Source organism: Bombina bombina, chromosome 6 (genome assembly GCF_027579735.1).
Source record: "Bombina bombina isolate aBomBom1 chromosome 6, aBomBom1.pri, whole genome shotgun sequence".
In the NCBI taxonomy this organism is placed as follows: Eukaryota; Metazoa; Chordata; class Amphibia; order Anura; family Bombinatoridae; genus Bombina; species Bombina bombina.
In genome coordinates, this window is record NC_069504.1 from 25,216,652 (window position 1) to 25,241,822 (window position 25,171).

The following is a 25,171-nucleotide window of genomic DNA, read 5'->3' on the forward strand; positions in this document are numbered from 1 at the left end:
GGCCCTCTACCCATTTGATCCCCATAAATGTTTTGTTGTACTCTGCATTTGTTTATAGCGCTGCGGAATCTGTTGGCGCTCTACAAATAACCGATAATTATAATAATAATAATAATAATAATAATAATTGTCCTAGGCAGTTTTTTGTGGCTAAAGTTGGTGGGTTTGGGGTGTTAGAAAAAAAACAGCACTGAAAAGTGCCTTTAAATTCTGGTCTATTGGGGACTGTGTGTTCCCTGTAAATAAATATGTATATGCTTATATACATATGTATTTATGTGTTAATATGTGTAAATACAGACATATTTATGTAACATAGTATCATAGTAGTTGAGGCTAAAAAAAGACCGAAGTCCATCGAGTTCAACCTATACAAATCTAAAATACTTAGAAAAAGCTCCAGTTAAGCTTAAATAATCCCACTAAAAGGTGACCCATTTAATGCAAGCAATCATATCCATGAATTTTGTTTCTAGACAGAAATGTATACAAACAATTTTTAAATGTATCTAGGGTATTGGCATTCACTTCCTCCTTTGGTAATGATTTTCACAATTTTATTGCTCTTACAGTGAAAAAACATTTCCGTTGGAGGAGATTAAATCTCTTTTCCTTCAACCTTAAATTGTGACCTCTTGTCACAAACAATTTTCTTGGAATAAACAGAGCTTCTGCCATCTCTGTATATGGGGCTTGAATATATTTATATAAAAAGTAATCGTGTCACCTCTCAAGCTCCTTTTTTGACATTTGACTCAGATCTTTCTTTTACTCCTCACATTCAGTCCTTGGCTAAAGCCTGCCTCTTCCCCCTTTATAACTTCTCTAAAATTAGACATTCCCTTACACTTTACACAACTAAGATTTTAATCCACTCTCTCATCCTTTCCCGCCTTGATTACTGCAATTCTGTCCTCTCTGGTCTCTCCACCTGCCGCCTAGCTCCTTTACAATCCATAATGAATGCCTCTGCCAGGCTCATCTTCCTTACACGTCGCTCTTGATCTGCTGCACCTCTCTGCCAAACCCTTCGCCGGCTTCCCCTTGCCTCTAGTATTAAACACAACATTTTCACTCTGACATACACAGCCCTCAACTGCACTGCTCCCCCCCCCCCCTATATCTCAGACCTTGAGGCCTATTTATCATATATCTGTCAGACCTGAACCGACAGTGTGGATCAGGTCCGACAGACCTTGCTGAATGCGGAGAGCAATAATGAGTCTTGAAAAATTAAGAATAGAGGTTTGTCTATAAAAGTGCTAAGTTCCCTTAACACCCTTGGGTGTATTCCATCTGGGCCTAGAGTTTTATTTACCTTAATATTATTCAGTTTTTTCTGATATCCTCTATAAATAACACAGTTAATGGTATGGGCTGGCATGTTCTAGTTTGTTCCAAAGTATTGTCCATTGGTTCCTCTCTTGTGTATACTGAAGAAAAGAACTGGTTTAGTACCTCAGCCTTCTCCCTGTCAATGTTAATCATGCAACCCTCCCCACATTTTAATGTACCTATATTGTCCTTCTTAGATTTTTTGATATTTATGTACTTAAAGAACCTTTTAGGGTTAAACTAAGAATCCTTTGCAATTAATTTTTCATTTTCAATATTGGCTAATTTGATTGCTTTTTTGCATGCTTTGTTTACATTCCTTATAAATATGGAATGTTGAGTCTGTACTATTTTCTTTGAATGATTTAAATGCCCTACGTGTTTTCCTAATTTCTCTTAACCCATTTTTATTTAGCCACATTGGCTTTGATTTTTTATTTTATAACCATGTGGTATTTGTTGATATGTATATTTATTTTACAAAGTTTTAAATGTTATCCATTTATCCTCTGTAGTCTAAGTTAAACCTTTAAGACACTGCTTATGAAAAAAGATTTCAAATGTGACCATGTTATGATCACTGTTACCCAAATGTTCTTTGACTTCTATGTTTGATATTATGAGGCCAATTTAACAAAGGTCTTGCGGACCTGATCCGACACTGCAGATCAGGTCCGCAAGACTTCGCTGAATGCGGAAAGCAATACGCTCTCCGTATTCAGCATTGCACCAGCAGCTCACAAGAGCTGCTGGCGCAACACCGCCCCCTGCAGACTCGCGGCCAATGGTCAACCAGCAGGGAGGTGTCAATCAACCCGATCGTACTCGATTGGGTTGATTGTGGTGATTCCTGTCCGCCTGCCCAGAGTAGGCAGACAGGGTTATGGAGCAGCGGTCTTTAGACTCACCAGAAACACGGCCCTTCAAGCTCCATTCGGAGACTGATAGATAGGCCTCCCTATCTGTATTGTTTGTTATCACTAAATCCAAAATGGCTTTACTGCTAGTTGGCGCCACAATTAATTGTGACAAGAAGTTGTCCCTTAGAGCATTTAAAAGTTTCCCTTAGCTGTGTTACTAGTTTTATTGGCCCAGTTTATATCAGGGTAGTTAAAATCTCCCATAATTACAGCACTGTTATTAGCAGCCTTACCTATTTGCATTAGTAGTTGCGTTTCCTCCACTCTTTATTTCAACCCACAGGGTCTCTACATTGTCACCTGTATCATAAATATCTTTCCTTATTGTAGGTTTAAGATTAGGTTTAATGTACACGCAGATTCCTCCATCCCTTTTATTATTATTTCTGTCCCTCCTAAATAAAGTATACCCCTCTAAGTTAAAGGGCCATTATACACTCATTCTTTGCATAAATATTTTGTAGATGATCTATATATATATAGCCCATAAAGTTTTTTTTTAAAAAAAAATATATAGTTTTGCTTATTTTTAAATAACATTGCTCTGATTTTCAGACTCTTAACCAAGCCCCAAAGTTTTATGTGAATACCGTCAGCTACCTTCTCCAGCTTGCTCCTGCTTGTGTAAAGGGTCTTTTCATATGCAAAAGGGGGAGGGGGGAGTGTCCTATTTGCCACTTGCAGTGGGCTTTCCAGCTAACCTTTTCAACAGAGCTAAACTGAGAGCTTCTAAGTAAGTTTTTAAACAGTTTTATACTGGATTTTTATATCAGTATCTGTGCATCTTATTCTTTATAGTAGTGTCTATTACATGCAGTTATATGTAAATGAATGTATACGGTCTACCATCCTTTCCCCCCAACACACCTGCACCCATGTCATTCAGGTGCAATCCATCCTTACTGTACAAATTGTACCCAAGTGAAAAGTCAGCCCGGTGCTCTAAAAAGTCAACCTTCCTAATAATAAAGTCTCCTATCACCAACATCTGCCTCAGGCCCTGACTTGTATGCCCCTCTTCCATGACTGAAGGACTGTTAACTATAGTATGCCCTTCTACCATGTCTGAAGGACTGCCCACCATAGTATGCTGCTCTTCCACGACTAAAGGACCGTTCACTATACTAGGCAACACAGCCCTCTCTGACACTACCACCCCTGAACTGATATCCCCAACATCTTCACTTAATCTGGCAAATCTGTTAGGGTGTACAAGCTCAGAACTGGCCTGTCTCTTCCGCTTACCTTTACCTCGCCCTCTAACTGTGACCAAGCTACATTCTGGAGTCTCCTCATCTGAATCCTCCCCATTACTGTTACTAAAGTTATATACATATATATTTATGTTTTACTATGTGTATATACATATATATTTATGTGTTAATATGTGTATATACATATATATTTATGTGTTACTATGTGTATATACAGATATATTTATGTGTTATTATGTGTATATACATATATATTTATGTGTTACTATGTGTATATACATATATATTTATGTGTTATTATGTGTATATACATATATATTTATGTGTTACTATGTGTATATACATATATATTTATGTGTTAGTATGTGTATATACATATATATTTATGTGTTACTATGTGTATATACATATATATTTATGTGTTAGTATGTGTATATACATATATATTTATGTGTTAGTATGTGTATATACATATATATTTATGTGTTAATATGTGTATATACATATATATTTATGTGTTAATATGCTTATAAACATATATATATATATACTGCATATATATTATTTTTTGTTACTATGTGTATATACATATATATTTATGTGTTACTATGTGTATATACATATATATTTATGTGTTACTATGTGTATATACATATATATTTATGTGTTACTATGTGTATATATATATATATATATATATATATTTATGTGTTACTATGTGTATATTCATATATATTTATGTGTTACTATGTGTATATACATATATATTTATGTGTTATTATGTGTATATACATATATATTTATGTGTTACTATGTGTATATACATATATATTTATGTGTTACTATGTGTATATACATATATATTTATGTGTTACTATGTGTATATACATATATATTTATGTGTTACTATGTGTATATACATATATATTTATGTGTTAATATGTGTATATACATATATATTTATGTGTTAAAATGTGTATATACAAACGTGTATATATTTATGTGTTAATATGCTTATATATACATATATATTTATGTGAAAATGTGTATATATATATATATATACACATAGTAACACATAAATATATATGTATATAAGCATATTAACACATAAATATATATGTATATGCACATAATAACACATAAATATATATGTATATACACATAGTAACATAAGTATATATGTAAATACACATAGTAACACATAAATATATATGTATATACACATAATAACACATAAATATATATGTATATACACATAATAACACATAAATATATATGTATATACACATACTAACACATAAATATATATGTATATACACCTAGTAACACATAAATATATATGTATATACACATACTAACACATAAATATATATATCTATATACACATAATAACACATAAATATATATGTATATACACATAATAACACATAAATATATATGTATATACACATAATAACACATAAATATATATGTATATACACATAATAACACATAAATATATATGTATATACACCTAGTAACACATAAATATATATGTATATACACATAGTAACACATAAATATATATGTATATACACATAGTAACACATAAATATATATATATATATATATACACCTAGTAACACATAAATATATATGTATATACACATAGTAACACATAAATATATATGTATATACACATAGTAACACATAAATATATATGTATATACACAAAGTAACACATAAATATATATGTATATACACATAGTAACACATAAATATATATGTATATACACATAGTAACACATAAATATATATGTATATACACATAGTAACACATAAATATATATGTATATACACATAGTAACACATAAATATATATATATATATATATATATATATATATATACACCTAGTAACACATAAATATATATGTATATACACATAGTAACACATAAATATATATGTATATACACATAATAACACATATATATATGTATATACACATAGTAACACATAAATATATATGTATATACACATAATAACACATAAATATATATGTATATACACATAATAACACATAAATATATATGTATATACACATAATAACACATAAATATATATGTATATACACCTAGTAACACATAAATATATATGTATATACACATAGTAACACATAAATATATATGTATATACACATAATAACACATAAATATATATGTATATACACATAATAACACATAAATATATATGTATATACACATAATAACACATAAATATATATGTATATACACCTAGTAACACATAAATATATATGTATATACACATACTAACACATAAATATATATGTATATACACATAGTAACACATAAATATATATGTATATACACATACTAATACATAAATATATATGTATATAAACATAATAACACATAAATATATATGTATATACACATAGTAACACATAAATATATATGTATATACATATAATAACACATAAATATATATGTATATACACATAGTAACACATAAATATATATGTATATACACCTAGTAACACATAAATATATATGTATATACACATAGTAACACATAAATATATATGTATATACACATAATAACACATAAATATATATGTATATACACATAGTAACACATAAATATATATGTATATACACATAGTAACACATAAATATATATGTATATACACATACTAACACATACATATATATGTATATACACATAATAACACATAAATATATATGTATATACACATAGTAACACATAAATATATATGTATATACACATAATAACACATAAATATATATGTATAAACACATAGTAACACATAAATATATATGTATATACACATAGTAACACATAAATATATATATATATATATATATATATACACATAGTAACACATAAATATATATGTATATACACTTACTAATACATAAATATATATGTATATACACATAGTAACACATAAATATATATATATATACACATAGTAACACATAAATATATATGTATATACACTTACTAATACATAAATATATATGTATATACACATAGTAAAACATACAAAAGAAGGAACTCAGTAGTGCTAAAACAAATGCGTGAGAAACCACTTGAGGTCAGCTAATAGTTAATAGTGCAGTGTATTCCAAACTGTATGACAGCTTAAGGAAACTTTTATAGGTAACTGCATAGGCGAATTGGTCAAGATAAGTCCCCCACTGTTGCCCAAGCCTGCTTACTATACCGGACACTTTGGGATCTACGATGCACGGGTACCTTATACCATCTCCGAGTGCTCGTTTCTTCACCGGCTCAGCTGCTTGGCGTCCTCGTGGGTCTGCAGATGTACAGCGTCTCTCCTCTTCGATGAGCGCTAGATCCTATTGGCTAGTCAAAGCGTCAATCAGCAGTAACCAATCCGTGGAAAGTACCGATGCTGAAGAATCACCAATAACTATTAGCTGCACGCACACACCTCCCCACAGCTTAACAGTCCAGGATACACTGGCAAAATGTAGAAATATAGAGAAGCGGTAGTCCTGGAGAGTATAATTAAAACGTCTTTATTTCAAACTCAGATTAAAAACGAATGGCAGTCACAAGTAAAAGCATAACAGGTGTGGCACTGTTTGGCTTACGCGTTTCGGCTGAGAGCCGTAGTCATAGCCTATAGTGCTGTGTGACACACCTCTCTAAATACTCATACCTAAAATCCTATTTGTTAAAAATTAGAACACACCTGTTGATTACATACTCTATACAAAGAAAACTAATATAAACAGAACCTCCTAAGCAATTAAACCTAGCGAATTTGACAAATACAGAATTCACTTATACATGGAATAAGCATGTTGCAGAGTGAAAAATACACACCAAACCTCCAAAAATAGAAATAGTGCAATATACAGTGTGCAAAATCTCAAAACATACATTGTGTACAATGTGTACCATATTAGCTATAGATATTCTCACTCTAACAAAGAATATGAGGGGTCAAAAGTCAAAACATGTTATACACATAGAAAAGTCTAATACTGTTCAGGCGGACCCTAACCCTATAACATAATTATAAATCTTAATCGTAAGCAATAATATGGGTTAAAATTTCTAAGTTACATGATTGTCCTAAGTAATCAAGGGTAAAGTATATATGGAAAAATGAAATCAAATGCCTGAATAGCGCAAGAGATTACAGAGTCCTAAACAGATAAATGTGACATGCATAGGAGTGGCTCACAGAGAGCTAAGGAGCCCAGACCAGTTACCACAGATTCATGATATCATACTTGGAGTTGAGCCCATTTGGAATACGAGTGCCCATTGTGAAAATCCAATGGGCTTCTCTCAACTCCAGCATGCGATCTATGGAACCTCCCCTTTTAGGTCTGTGAACCCTTTCTATAGCACTCCAAGAAAAGGAAGAAAGGTTCCCTCCATGGTAGACCCCGAAATGCTGGACTACAGGGGTACTCGATTTAACTGTAGTAAAAGAGGAAAGGTGTTCCCTAATTCTGGTGTTTACATCTCTGGAGGTGAGACCTATGTATTGAATTTTACATGAGGAGCAGTTAAGTACATAAATCACATTAGTACATGTGCAATTTAAGAGTGTTTTGATGTTAAATGTTTTCCCTGTAACATAACTTGTAAATGTGTTTCCAGTGCGTACAAAGTCACACGGTTTGCATTTTCTGTGGCCGCATTTATGCATGCCCTGATGTCTGATCCACGCACAAGCATCATTAGTCTTAGTGGGCAACATAGTTGGAGATAGCTGGGAGCCCAGTGTGGGACCTTTCCTATATGCACACCTAACACCACTTTTAACCATTTCAATTAATTTATCATCTGCATTGAGGATTTTAAAGTGCTTGCGTATAATGGAACAAATGTCATTGTATTGTCCACTGTGAGTGGTGACAAACGTCACTCCATCAAAGGGCTTAGAATCATTTATTTGTCTATCTACCAGAAGACTATCTCTGGTTTTGGAGCTCACCAAATGTTTGGCCTTACGAATGGCTTTTTTTGGATATCTGCGTTGTTGAAGCCTAGATTCAAGGTCCCTGGCTAAAGTCTTGAAGTCGCTGTCATCTGAACAGTTTCTTTTTAATCTGATCATCTCCCCTTTAGCAATTGCTTCTGGGACATGTTTCGGATGGCAACTAGTCCCGAATAGGACTGAATTCCCTGAGATGGGTTTCCTGTAGGAAACTGTTTTAACTCTGCCATCTGGGAGCCCTATAAGGGTAAGATCTAAAAAATTAGCACTTATGTCATTAAATTCAAATGTAAATTTGAGATTCATGTCATTTGAATTTAGGGTTGAACAGAATTCTAAAGCTTGTTGTTGGGCTCCTGTCCATATGAAGATCAGATCGTCTATATATCTTCGATATGTAGATATATAGACACGGAAAGGGTTACTATCTCCAAAGATGTGGAAGAACTCCCAGAATCCTAGGAACAGATTAGCATATGATGGGGCAAATTATGCCCCCATCACTGTTCCACACCTTTGGAGATAGTACACCCCCTCGAACACAAAAAAATTGTGTGTAAGGAGGAACCCCACAACTTTCACAATGAAACAATTGAAATCTTCAGTGTAATTACCAAAGTTGTCTAAGAAAAAACAAATTGCCTTCAAACCTGTGTCATGGGGTATACAGGAGTAGAGTGAGACAGCATCCACAGTTAACCATCTGGATTGTGATGTCCAGACTACATTTTTCATTAACTGTAAAACATGTTTAGTATCTCGCAAATGCGAGGGTAATGAAATAACCATTGGCTGTAGGATGCTGTCCACCCACTCAGATAAATTACACAGCAGGGAATCAACCCCACTTACAATTGGGCGACCTTTAACTTCAAAGAGGGACTTGTGGACCTTAGGAAAATGGTGGAAGGCAGGAATTTTAGGAAAATCAGGGACCAGGTATGCAAAGGTAGTTGGATCAATGAACCCTGATTCCACACCCTCATCCAAAAGATCCACAAGCTCCCTCCTGAAGACAGAGGTGGGGTCACCTTTAAGGATGGAATATTCCTCCCTATTATTAAGTTGCCTTAATGCTTCAGCAACATAAGTTTCACGGTCAAGAACAACAGTCATACCTCCTTTATCGGCTATTTCATTACCCTCGCATTTGCGAGATACTAAACATGTTTTACAGTTAATGAAAAATGTAGTCTGGACATCACAATCCAGATGGTTAACTGTGGATGCTGTCTCACTCTACTCCTGTATACCCCATGACACAGGTTTGAAGGCAATTTGTTTTTTCTTAGACAACTTTGGTAATTACACTGAAGATTTCAATTGTTTCATTGTGAAAGTTGTGGGGTTCCTCCTTACACACAATTTTTTTGTGTTCGAGGGGGTGTACTATCTCCAAAGGTGTGGAACAGCGATGGGGGCAAAATTTGCCCCATCATATGCTAATCTGTTCCTAGGATTCTGGGAGTTCTTCCACATCTTTGGAGATAGTAACCCTTTCCGTGTCTATATATCTACATATCGAAGATATATAGACGATCTGATCTTCATATGGACAGGAACCCAACAACAAGCTTTAGAATTCTGTTCAACCCTAAATTCAAATGACATGAATCTCAAATTTACATTTGAATTTAATGACATAAGTGCTAATTTTTTAGATCTTACCCTTATAGGGCTCCCAGATGGCAGAGTTAAAACAGTTTCCTACAGGAAACCCATCTCAGGGAATTCAGTCCTATTCGGGACTAGTTGCCATCCGAAACATGTCCCAGAAGCAATTGCTAAAGGGGAGATGATCAGATTAAAAAGAAACTGTTCAGATGACAGCGACTTCAAGACTTTAGCCAGGGACCTTGAATCTAGGCTTCAACAACGCAGATATCCAAAAAAAGCCATTCGTAAGGCCAAACATTTGGTGAGCTCCAAAACCAGAGATAGTCTTCTGGTAGATAGACAAATAAATGATTCTAAGCCCTTTGATGGAGTGACGTTTGTCACCACTCACAGTGGACAATACAATGACATTTGTTCCATTATACGCAAGCACTTTAAAATCCTCAATGCAGATGATAAATTAATTGAAATGGTTAAAAGTGGTGTTAGGTGTGCATATAGGAAAGGTCCCACACTGGGCTCCCAGCTATCTCCAACTATGTTGCCCACTAAGACTAATGATGCTTGTGCGTGGATCAGACATCAGGGCATGCATAAATGCGGCCACAGAAAATGCAAACCGTGTGACTTTGTACGCACTGGAAACACATTTACAAGTTATGTTACAGGGAAAACATTTAACATCAAAACACTCTTAAATTGCACATGTACTAATGTGATTTATGTACTTAACTGCTCCTCATGTAAAATTCAATACATAGGTCTCACCTCCAGAGATGTAAACACCAGAATTAGGGAACACCTTTCCTCTTTTACTACAGTTAAATCGAGTACCCCTGTAGTCCAGCATTTCGGGGTCTACCATGGAGGGAACCTTTCTTCCTTTTCTTGGAGTGCTATAGAAAGGGTTCACAGACCTAAAAGGGGAGGTTCCATAGATCGCATGCTGGAGTTGAGAGAAGCCCATTGGATTTTCACAATGGGCACTCGTATTCCAAATGGGCTCAACTCCAAGTATGATATCATGAATCTGTGGTAACTGGTCTGGGCTCCTTAGCTCTCTGTGAGCCACTCCTATGCATGTCACATTTATCTGTTTAGGACTCTGTAATCTCTTGCGCTATTCAGGCATTTGATTTCATTTTTCCATATATACTTTACCCTTGATTACTTAGGACAATCATGTAACTTAGAAATTTTAACCCATATTATTGCTTACGATTAAGATTTATAATTATGTTATAGGGTTAGGGTCCGCCTGAACAGTATTAGACTTTTCTATGTGTATAACATGTTTTGACTTTTGACCCCTCATATTCTTTGTTAGAGTGAGAATATCTATAGCTAATATGGTACACATTGTACACAATGTATGTTTTGAGATTTTGCACACTGTATATTGCACTATTTCTATTTTTGGAGGTTTGGTGTGTATTTTTCACTCTGCAACATGCTTATTCCATGTATAAGTGAATTCTGTATTTGTCAAATTCGCTAGGTTTAATTGCTTAGGAGGTTCTGTTTATATTAGTTTTCTTTGTATAGAGTATGTAATCAACAGGTGTGTTCTAATTTTTAACCAATAGGATTTTAGGTATGAGTATTTAGAGAGGTGTGTCACACAGCACTATAGGCTATGACTACGGCTCTCAGCCGAAACGCGTAAGCCAAACAGTGCCACACCTGTTATGCTTTTACTTGTGACTGCCATTCGTTTTTAATCTGAGTTTGAAATAAAGACGTTTTAATTATACTCTCCAGGACTACCGCTTCTCTATATTTATACACATAGTAACACATAAATATATATGTATATACACATAGTAACACATAAATATATATGTATATACACATACTAACACATAAATATATATGTATATACACATACTAACACATAAATATATATGTATATACACATACTAACACATAAATATATATGTATATACACATACTAACACATAAATATATATGTATATACACATACTAACACATAAATATATATGTATATACACATACTAACACATAAACATATATGTATATACACATACTAACACATAAATATATATGTTTATACACATACTAACACATAAATATATATGTATATACACATACTAACACATAAATATATATGTATATACACATAGTAACACATAAATATATATGTATATACACATAATAACACATAAATATATATGTATATACACATAGTAACACATAAATATATATGTATATACACATAGTAACACATAAATATATATGTATATACACATACTAACACATACATATATATGTATATACACATAATAACACATAAATATATATGTATATACACATAGTAACACATAAATATATATGTATATACACATAATAACATAAATATATATGTATATACACATAGTAACACATAAATATATATGTATATACACATAATAACACATAAATATATATGTATATACACATAGTATCACATAAATATATCTGTATATACACATACTAACACATAAATATATATGTATATACACATAATAACACATAAATATATATGTATATACACACACTAACACATAAATATATATGTATATACACACAGTAACACATAAATATATATGTATATACACATAATAACACATAAATATATATGTATATACACATAGTAACACATAAATATATATGTATATACACATAGTAACACATAAATATATATGTATATACACATAGTAACACATAAATATATATGTATATACACATAGTATCACATAAATATATCTGTATATACACATACTAACACATAAATATATATGTATATACACAGTAACACATAAATATATATGTATATACACATAGTAACACATAAATATATATATATATATACACACATAGTAACACATAAATATATATGTATATACACATAGTAACACATAAATATATATGTATATACACATAATAACACATAAATATATATGTATATACACATAATAACACATATATATATATGTATATACACATAGTAACACATAAATATATATGTATATACACATAATTACACATAAATATATATGTATATACACATAGTAACACATAAATATATATGTATATACACATAATAACACATAAATATATATGTATATACACTTACTAATACATAAATATATATGTATATACACATAGTAACACATAAATATATATGTATATACACATAGTAACACATAAATATATATATATATACACATAGTAACACATAAATATATATGTATATACACTTACTAATACATAAATATATATGTATATACACATAGTAACACATAAATATATATGTATATACACATAGTAACACATAAATATATATGTATATACACATACTAACACATAAATATATATGTATATACACATACTAACACATAAATATATATGTATATACACATACTAACACATAAATATATATGTATATACACATACTAACACGTAAATATATATGTATATACACATACTAACACATAAACATATATGTATATACACATACTAACACATAAATATATATGTATATACACATACTAACACATAAATATATATGTATATACACATACTAACACATAAATATATATGTATATACACATAGTAACACATAAATATATATGTATATACACATAATAACACATAAATATATATGTATATACACATAGTAACACATAAATATATATGTATATATACACATAGTAACACATAAATATATATGTATATACACATACTAACACATACATATATATGTATATACACATAATAACACATAAATATATATGTATATACACATAGTAACACATAAATATATATGTATATACACATAATAACATAAATATATATGTATATACACATAGTAACACATAAATATATATGTATATACACATAATAACACATAAATATATATGTATATACACATAGTATCACATAAATATATCTGTATATACACATACTAACACATAAATATATATGTATATACACATAATAACACATAAATATATATGTATATACACACACTAACACATAAATATATATGTATATACACACAGTAACACATAAATATATATGTATATACACATAATAACACATAAATATATATGTATATACACATAGTAACACATAAATATATATGTATATACACATAGTAACACATAAATATATATGTATATACACATAGTAACACATAAATATATATGTATATACACATAATAACACATATATATATATGTATATACACATAGTAACACATAAATATATATGTATATACACATAATAACACATAAATATATATGTATATACACATAGTATCACATAAATATATCTGTATATACACATACTAACACATAAATATATATGTATATACACAGTAACACATAAATATATATGTATATACACATAGTAACACATAAATATATATATATATATATACACACATAGTAACACATAAATATATATGTATATACACATAGTAACACATAAATATATATGTATATACACATAATAACACATAAATATATATGTATATACACATAATAACACATATATATATATATGTATAGACACATAGTAACACATAAATATATATGTATATACACATAATTACACATAAATATATATGTATATACACATAGTAACACATAAATATATATGTATATACACATAATTACACATAAATATATATGTATATACACATAGTAACACATAAATATATATGTATATACACATAATAACACATAAATATATATGTATATACACACACTAACACATAAATATATATGTATATACACACAGTAACACATAAATATATATGTATATACACACACTAACACATAAATATATCTGTATATACACACAGTAACACATAAATATATATGTATATACACATAACACATAAATATATATGTATATACACATAGTAACACATAAATATATATGTATATACACATAGTAACACATAAATATATATGTATATACACATAATAACACATAAATATATATGTATATACACACAGTAACACATAAATATATATGTATATACACACAGTAACACATAAATATTTATGTATATACACATAGTAACACATAAATATATATTAATATACACATAATAACACATAAATATATATGTATATACACATAGTAACACATAAATATATATGTATATACACATAGTAACACATAAATATATATGTATATACACATAGTAACACATAAATATATATGTATATACACATACTAAGACATAAATATATATGTATATACACATACTAACACATAAATATATATGTATATACACATAGTAACACATAAATATATATGTATATACACATAGTAACACATAAATATATCTGTATATACACATACTAACACATAAATATATATGTATATACACATACTAACACATAAATATATATGTATATACACATAATAACACATAAATATATATGTATATACACATAGTAACACATAAATATATATGTATATACACATAATAACACATAAATATATATGTATATACACATAGTAACACATAAATATATATGTATATACACATAGTAACACATAAATATATATGTATATACACATAATAACACATAAATATATATGTATATACACATAATAACACATAAATATATATGTATATACACATAGTAACACATAAATATATATGTATATACACATAGTAACACATAAATATATATGTATATACACATACTAACACATAAATATATCTGTATATACACATACTAACACATAAATATATCTGTATATACACATACTAACACATAAATATATATGTATATACACATAGTAACACATAAATATATCTGTTTATACACATACTAACACATAAATATATATGTATATACACACAGTAACACATAAATATATATGTATATACACATAGTAACACATAAATATATATGTATATACACACAGTAACACATAAATATATATGTATATACACATAGTAACACATAAATATATATGTATATACACATAATAACACATAAATATATATGTATATACACATAGTAACACATAAATATATATGTATATACACATAGTAACACATAAATATATATGTATACACACATAGTAACACATAAATATATATGTATATACACATAGTAACACATAAATATATATGTATATACACATACTAGCACATAAATATATATGTATATACACATAGTAACACATAAATATATATGTATATACACATAGTAACACATAAATATATATGTATATACACATAATAACACATAAATATATATGTATATACACATAATAACACATAAATATATATATAGATACACATACTAACACATAAATATATATGTATATACACATAATAACACATAAATATATATGTATATACACATAGTAACACATAAATATATATGTATATACACATAGTAACACATAAATATATATGTATATACACATAGTAACACATAAATATATATGTATATACACATACTAACACATAAATATATATGTATATACACATAGTAACACATAAATATATATGTATATACACATAATAACACATAAATATATATGTATATACACATACTAACACATAAATATATATGTATATACACATAATAACACATAAATATATATGTATATACACATACTAACACATAAATATATATGTATATACACATAATAACACATAAATATATATGTATATACACATAATAACACATAAATATATATGTATATACACATAATAACACATAAATATATATGTATATACACATAATAACACATAAATATATATGTATATACACATACTAACACATACATATATATGTATATACACATAATAACACATAAATATATATGTATATACACATAATAACACATAAATATATATGTATATACACATAGTAACACATAAATATATATGTATATACACATAGTAACACATAAATATATATGTATATACACATAGTAACACATAAATATATCTGTATATAAGCATATATATATTTACAATGTGCTGCCATTGCTGCGCGACTTATCCTCTACGCTATGCTACATTCTCATGCTGTGTCTCAAGGCATGAGAACGAGGCTCCCATTGGAGCCTATAAAAGCGCACTCACATGAGCGCAAAGCTTCCCAGCAATGCGAATGTGAGGTTGTGTTCTCATTGCGGCTAACTTGTAATACCAGCGCACATTTGCATGCACTGGTATTACTCAGTTGAGCGCAAATATCGCTTTCTTGAAAGCAATATTTTGCTCTCCACTTGTAATTTAGCGCAAACATTTTTGAAGTATAAGATACAGTGAGGTCATGTTGTTTCTATGGTAAAGGATGGTAAGTTCCCTTTTGACATGAGGAGTGACAATGCTATTATGGGGCTATATAGATGTGATATTACATGATGTCAGTGTGCTTGTTCGGACTTGGGGACAATGGAACAAACCTTTTTTAATTATTGTAAAGTGACACAACCTAATTGCTTATGATTTGTGGCCCTAAATGTGAATCTGTTTGTTGTTTTGCAGATAAGGACATACACCTGTGATGCCGTCACACTCTCAGGGAAACAGAACAAAACTATACCTCTCTCTCAAAGCTTTTTGCGGTCTGGGCTTGCTGTTCGAATCACTGTAGTCAGGAAGCCCTTATCCCAAAAAGAATTTGCGATGGAGAATTTTCATCACAGCATCTGGGGCTCAGCCAGTTAATGTCAACACACGTGACACCCAAAGGATCAAGTAACTGTATGATCAGTGTAATTATATTCATCAGCCACAGGTCTAGAAAATGGGGTTTTATAATGTTTAAGTAAGAAACACCCTGGAACTTTTATCATGTCATTGGCATTTGTTCAGACTTTTTTTAACCCACTAAAATGTCACTGTCATTAAAAGCACAATAAAGTTTTTTTAGTTTCATAGTTTATATCAGCATTTAATCACTGCATTGCAAAATATCTGCGTAATCAAATAAAGGATTTTTGAAATTTAAAAAAATTATTAATTTCTCATTATTATTGTTCCCTGAATTGTGACCAATGAGATTTTAGCTGTAAACGAGTTTGTGTACATCATTAAACAATCACTGTATAGTATGCATCTGTTTTAGGCAGCATTTTGAAGGAAATTTGGTTTACAGATTTTACTTTTTCACCTCTCTGCAGAGTGTGGGATTATACAGCAAAATAAACGCCTACATTTAGAGTTCTGTGTTAGCCGTCAAAACCAGCGTTAGGGGGTCCTAACGCTGGTTTTGGCCGCCCACTGGTATTTAGAGTCAGTCAGGAAAGGGTCTAGCGCTCACTTTCCAGCCGCGACTTTTCCATACCGCAGATCCCCCTACGCCAATTGCGTAGCCTATCTTTTCAATGGGATCTTTCTAACGCCGGTATTTAGAGTCTTGGCTGAGGTGAGCGTTAGAAATCTAACGACAAGACTCCAGCCGCAGAGAAAAGCCAGGAGTTAAGAGCTTTCTGGGCTAACGCTGGTTCATAAAACTCTTAACTACTGTGCTCTAAAGTACACTAACACCCATAAACTACCTATGTACCCCTAAACCAAGGCCCCCCCACATCGCCGCCACTCTAATAATTTTTTTTAACCTCTAATCTGCCGACCGCACACCGCTGCAACCTACATTATTCCTATGTACCCCTAATCTGCTGCCCCTAACATCGCCGACCCCTACATAATATTTATTAACCCTTAATCTGCCCCCCCTCCAACGTCGCCGCTACCTTACCTACAATTATTAACCCCTAATCTGCCGACCGGACCTCACCGCTACTCTAATAAATGTATTAACCCCTAAAGCTAACCCTAACCCTAACACCCCCCTAAATTAAATATAATTTTAATCTAACAAAATAAAATAAATCTTATTAAATAAATTATTCCTATTTAAAGCTAAATACTTACCTGTAAAATAAACCCTAATATAGCTGCAATATAAATAATAATTATATTGTAGCTATTTTAGGATTAATATTTATTTTACAGGCAACTTTGTATTTATTTTAACCAGGTACAATAGCTATTAAATAGTTAATAACTATTTAATAGCTACCTAGTTAAAATAATAACAAAAGTACCTGTAAAATAAATCCTAACCTAAGTTACAATTAAACCTAACACTACACTATCAATAAATTAATTAAATAAACTACCTACAATTATCTACAATTAAACCTAACACTACACTATCAATAAATAAATTAAATACAAATACCTACAAATAAATACAAATAAATACACTAACTAAAGTAGAAAAAATAAAAAAAGAACTAAGTTACAAAAAATAAAAAAATAATTTACAAACATTATAAAAATATTACAACAATTTTAAGCTAATTACACCTACTCTAAGCCCCCTAATAAAATAACAAAGCCCCCCAGAATAAAAAAATGCCCTACCTTATTCTAAAATAAAAATTGTAAAGCTCTTTTACCTTACCAGCCCTTAAAAGGGCCTTTTGCGGGGCATGCCCCAAAGAATTCTGCTCTTTTGCCTGTAAAAAAAACATACAATACCCCCCCAACATTACAACCCACCACCCACATACCCCTAATCTAACCCAAACCCCCCTTAAATAAACCTAACACTAAGCCCCTGAAGATCTTCCTACCTTGTCTTCACCACGCTGGGTATCACCGATCCGTCCAGAAGAGGGTCTGAAGTCTTCCTCCTATCCGGGGCTGAAGAGGTCCATCATCCGGCTGAAGTCTTCATCCAAGCGGGGACTGAAGAGGTCCATCATCCGGCTGAAGTCTTCATCCAAGCGGGGGCTGAAGATGTCCATCATCCGGCTGAAGTCTTCTATCAAGCGGAATCTTCAATCTTCTTTCTTCTGGCTCCATCTTCATCCCGCCGACGCGGAACATCCATCCTGGCCGACGACTTCCCGACGAATGACGGTTCCTTTAAGGGACGTCCTCCAAGATGGCGTCCCTTGAATTCCGATTGGCTGATTCTATCAGCCAATCGGAATTAAGGTAGGAAACAGCCAATAGAATGCGAGCTCAATCTGATTGGCTGATTCCATCAGCCAATCGGATTGAACTTGAATCTGATTGGCTGATTCAATCAGCCAATCAGATTATTCCTACCTTAATTCCGATTGGCTGATAGAATCCTATCAGCCAATCGGAATTTGAGGGACGCCATCTTGGATGACAGCCCTTAAAGGAACCTTCATTCGTTGGGAGTTCGTCATGGAGGAAGGATGTTCCGCGTCGGCGGGATGAAGATGGAGCCTGAAGAAAGAAGATTGAAGATGCCGCTTGATAGAAGACTTCAGCCTGATGATGGACCTCTTCAGCCCCCGCTTGGATGAAGACTTCAGCCGGATGATGGACCTCTTCAGCCCCCGCTTGGATGAAGACTTCAGCCGGATGATGGACCTCTTCAGCCCCCGCTTGGATGAAGACATCACCCGGATTGGATGAAGAATTCGGCTCGGCTGAGTGAAGACGACTTAAGGTAGGAAGATCTTCAGGGGGGTAGTGTTAGGTTTATTTAAGGGGGGTTTGGGTTAGAGTAGGGGTATGTGGGTGGTGGGTTGTAATGTTGGGGGGGTATTGTATGTTTTTTTTTTACAGGCAAAAGAGCAGAATTCTTTGGGGCATGCCCCACAAAAGGCACTGTGGCAAACCTAGCCACTTCTGGACTATAATGTAAGAAAGGTTGTCTATAGGCTGTATTGTGTGCTATGTAGATGTGACAGACCCTTCTGGCAGTACTGAAGGAGTTAAATGTGTTTAGCTTTAAGAAGACTATTCTTGAACGACAAGGTTACTAGTCTCAGCTATTGTGTACTTTCATTAAAGCTAGTGATTACCATTCCATTGTTCAATCACATCTAGAGAGACGACGCCTTAGTGATAAGAAGAGCCAAGTGTGTGTCCTGTGGTTAAGTTGTTATCAGCTTGAGCAAGGTATTCTATTGTATCATGTCAAAAGGCGTGTTCCATCCATCTAATCTTCAACATTCTTTTCAACCCCCCATCTGGGAGGTCAGACCTACATAAATACTAGGCATAGCCTTTTTAATAAAGTTCATTCTGTTTTAAACCTGAAAACTGGCTGGGTCGTGAGTTATTGACTCCCAAACTGTGTTTCGTCCGGTTATTGGGAGTATTTTAATATTGCTCTCCGCTACAATTGGTGGCAAGCGTTGGGATCAGACCTTACAGCCGAAAAGCGCAATTCGTGCAATTGTAACTGCCGAATAAGAAAAGGGAATGGCAAGCAGAATACAGTGAAAGAACCGACTACCGAAGTGAATGGAGACGGATTATTCTAAGCTAAAGAGACAAACGTTAAAGGAACTGCTAGAAGCCAGGGGAAAGATAGCCAGCAGCAAACCCAAGGCTATATTAATTGCAGAGCTGATGGAGGGAGACAGAGCTCGCAGCGCTACGCCTCCAGCAGCCATGGAGGAGACCCTATACCAGAGGGAAATGAGGACCAGGCTGGAATTTTTACCCCAACCTGTACCACGGGACATGCTATCCGTGGTAATGGCAGATGTGCAGGAGTACGTGATGGCACACAGTCCGCGGAATGCATCCTCCCGAGCAGAATCCATTTCGGAAGCACTCAGTAACCCAGTAAGACCCAAAATCCCATACCATGCCTTTAAAATGTTTTGTGAGGAGAAGGATGAGATCGATGGGTATTTACAGGATTTTGAGAGACTGTGCGAGTTACATGAGTTGGAGCAGTCCGTATGGGTGCCGGTGCTAGCAGGCAAGCTAGCCGGTAGGGCAGCGGAAGCGTATCGCGCTGTACCCAGGGAGGACAGCAAGGATTACGCTAAAGTGAAGAGCGCAATCTTGGAAAGATATGCCATTACCCCAGAGGCATACCGGCGCAAGTTTAGAGGCCTGCGCAAGCCAGAAAGAGATTCCCATGCAGAGTGGGCCCACAAGCTGGATCAAGCATCTCAGGGGTGGATACAGGCCAGCCAAGCTACCACCATGGAAGAATTGCGACAACTGATGCTGTTGGAGCAATTCTTTAACGGCTTGTCCCCAGAAGCCCAAGAATGGGTGAGAGATCGAAAACCCCTCACGTTAACCGAAGCAGCCAGATTAGCAGACCAGCATTTTGACGCCAGGAGGCACCATGGACTACTACCTAAGACGTACACTCGACCCACAGGACAGCCCAGTCCTCTACAGTCTAACAACCCCACAGCGGCACCGTTTCGTCCAGCCCCAGGGAATCCACCACCCCCCTCACGATACAATGGACGGGCGAATATACAATGCCACACCTGCAAGCAGTGGGGACATATGGCACGTGAGTGCACCCAAAATCGGAGCAGACAAGCTTGGAACCAGGTCAGACAGAACCTGGCCCCAAGGGCGGCTGCTCACCATTACCAAACGGAGCCAGCCGCTCATGAGGGGTTGAGCACCCCAGCCGGGGAACCCCTGGGAATTCTGCATGAGGTGATGTCGGTCCGAGCCACCGATAACCGGCAACATCACCGTCAGCTGGTGACCGTGGAGGGGAAGGAGGTCCAGGGACTTCGGGATTCGGGAGCTACTTTAACCCTGATAGCTCCCCATTTGGTGCCGGATACAGCACACACGGGCGGATCCGTGGCAGTACGAGTGGCAGGGGGAGCAGTATACCGATTGCCCACTGCTAAGATTCATTTGGATTGGGGTGCAGGGGAGGGCATGGTAGAAGTGGGCTTAATGCAAAACCTACCAGCGGATGTTGTACTGGGGAATGACCTGGGTCAGATGACCTCTGCTTTTGTACCTCAGGCTCCACATCAGGAGGTCCACCCAGTAACCACCCGGCAGCAGGCATGCACTACGGCCCCACCAGCTCACCACGAGGCTCAGGTAAGAGACCATGACACCCCCTTGACACATATGACTTGGGATACCCCCACCCAATTTGAGGCGGAGGTGAAAGCTGACCCCACGCTGCAGGCATACCGGGATAAAGGGAACACCGATCAGGCTGGGTTAGAAGGGGAACGGTACGTCTGGGAGAAAGGGTTATTGTACCGCATAGCCGAACGGGGGGTAGGCAGCGCAGTCACCGTGACCACTAAGCAACTGGTAGTACCCCAGAAGTATAGGCAGGAACTGCTCAGGATAGCTCATGACATTCCCCTGTCAGGCCACCTGGGAATGACTCGCACCCGCTACAGATTGACCCACGCCTTTTTCTGGCCTGGGATCTCTAAAGATGTACGGCAATATTGCACCTCCTGTGACGTGTGCCAACGAGTAGGCAAACGAGGTGACCGCCCTAAGGCTAAATTATGCCCGTTACCCATTATTGAGGAACCCTTTAGCAGGGTAGCAGTAGATATCGTAGGGCCTCTACCCAAGCCCAGTCCCTCCGGGAAGAGGTACATTTTAACTGTAGTGGACTATGCCACTAGGTACCCCGAGGCCATTGCGCTCTCCAATATCCATGCAGAGACGGTAGCTGAAGCCTTAATAAAAATATTTTCCCGGGTAGGGTTCCCCCAGGAGATAATATCAGATAGGGGAACCCAGTTTACCGCAGAGGTGACCCAACAACTTTGGAGGGTATGTGGTGTTAGACCCATAATTAACTCAGCCTACCATCCCCAGTCCAATGGGTTATGTGAGAGATTTAATGGGACTTTAAAACAGATGCTCCGTACATTTGGCGAGACTCATAAGGACTGGGAGCGCTACCTACCCCATCTGCTTTTCGCATATAGGGAGGTACCCCAAGAGTCGACAGGTTTTTCCCCCTTCGAATTGCTATTTGGGAGAAGGGTGCGGGGGCCATTAAACCTCATTAGGGAGCATTGGGAGCGAGAGAGTAGCCCCGATGGTAAACCCATTGTATCTTACGTGCTGGAGTTCAGGGACCGACTGGAGGCATTAACCCAGGCTGTACGTACCAACCTCCAGGCGGCTCAACAACGCCAGCGCCGCTGGTACGATAGGGGAGCCAGGGATCGCAGCTTTCAAGTGGGGCAGAAAGTTTTAATTTTAAAACCTGTACGCACCGACAAGCTGCAGGCCGTCTGGCAAGGCCCATACCAGGTCGTAGAGCAGCGATGCGACACTACCTATGTGATTGGCCCCTGCTCAGGGGTAGGGAAGCGACGCATGCTTCATGTGAACATGCTCAAACCCTACCATGAGAGGATGGAGGACGTGGCGGCAATATGCGCCTCGGCCTCTGAGGATCAGGAGAATCTGCCTCTCCCTGACCTATTAGACTCAGAGGACCAGATAGAGCCCTCCAGGGGCGTTCAGCTGGGGGAGCGGCTAAGCCCTTCGGAGCGTGCCCAGGTACAGGAGTTGATAGTAGCTAAAGGGGCTATCTTCTCCCACTTACCTGGGTACACCCCGCTGGCCACTCACCGAGTTGAAACCCCGGGGCAGCTACCTATGCGGCAGACCCCGTATCGTGTCCCTGAAGCAGTCAAGGCACACATGAAGGCAGAAATTGACGAGATGTTGCAACTAGGGGTTATCGAACCTTCCGACAGCCCCTGGGCATCCCCGGTAGTGTTGGTACCCAAGAAAGACGGCACCACACGCTTCTGTGTTGACTACCGGAGGCTAAATGACAAAACGGTGTCTGATGCCTATCCGATGCCCCGGATAGACGAGTTGCTGGATAAAATGGCTAGGGGACAGTATCTTACGACCATAGACTTATGCAAGGGATACTGGCAAATCCCGCTAGCCGATGACGCCGTCCCCAAGTCAGCGTTTGTCACCCCGTTTGGCCTATACCAATTTCGGGTAATGCCTTTCGGGATGAAGAACGCTCCGGCGACCTTTCAAAGGATGGTAGATCGGCTACTGGACGGGTTCCAGGAGTATGCCTGCGCATACCTGGACGATATTGCCATATATAGCCAGAACTGGGCAGAACACCTACAGCATATAGGAGCAGTTATTGACCGTATAGGGGAGGCAGGGCTGACCCTGAAACCTAGTAAATGCCATATCGGGATGGCAGAAGTGCAGTATTTAGGCCACCGGGTGGGGAGCGGGCACCAGAAACCCGAACCGGCCAAAATTGAAGCTGTTGCTAAGTGGC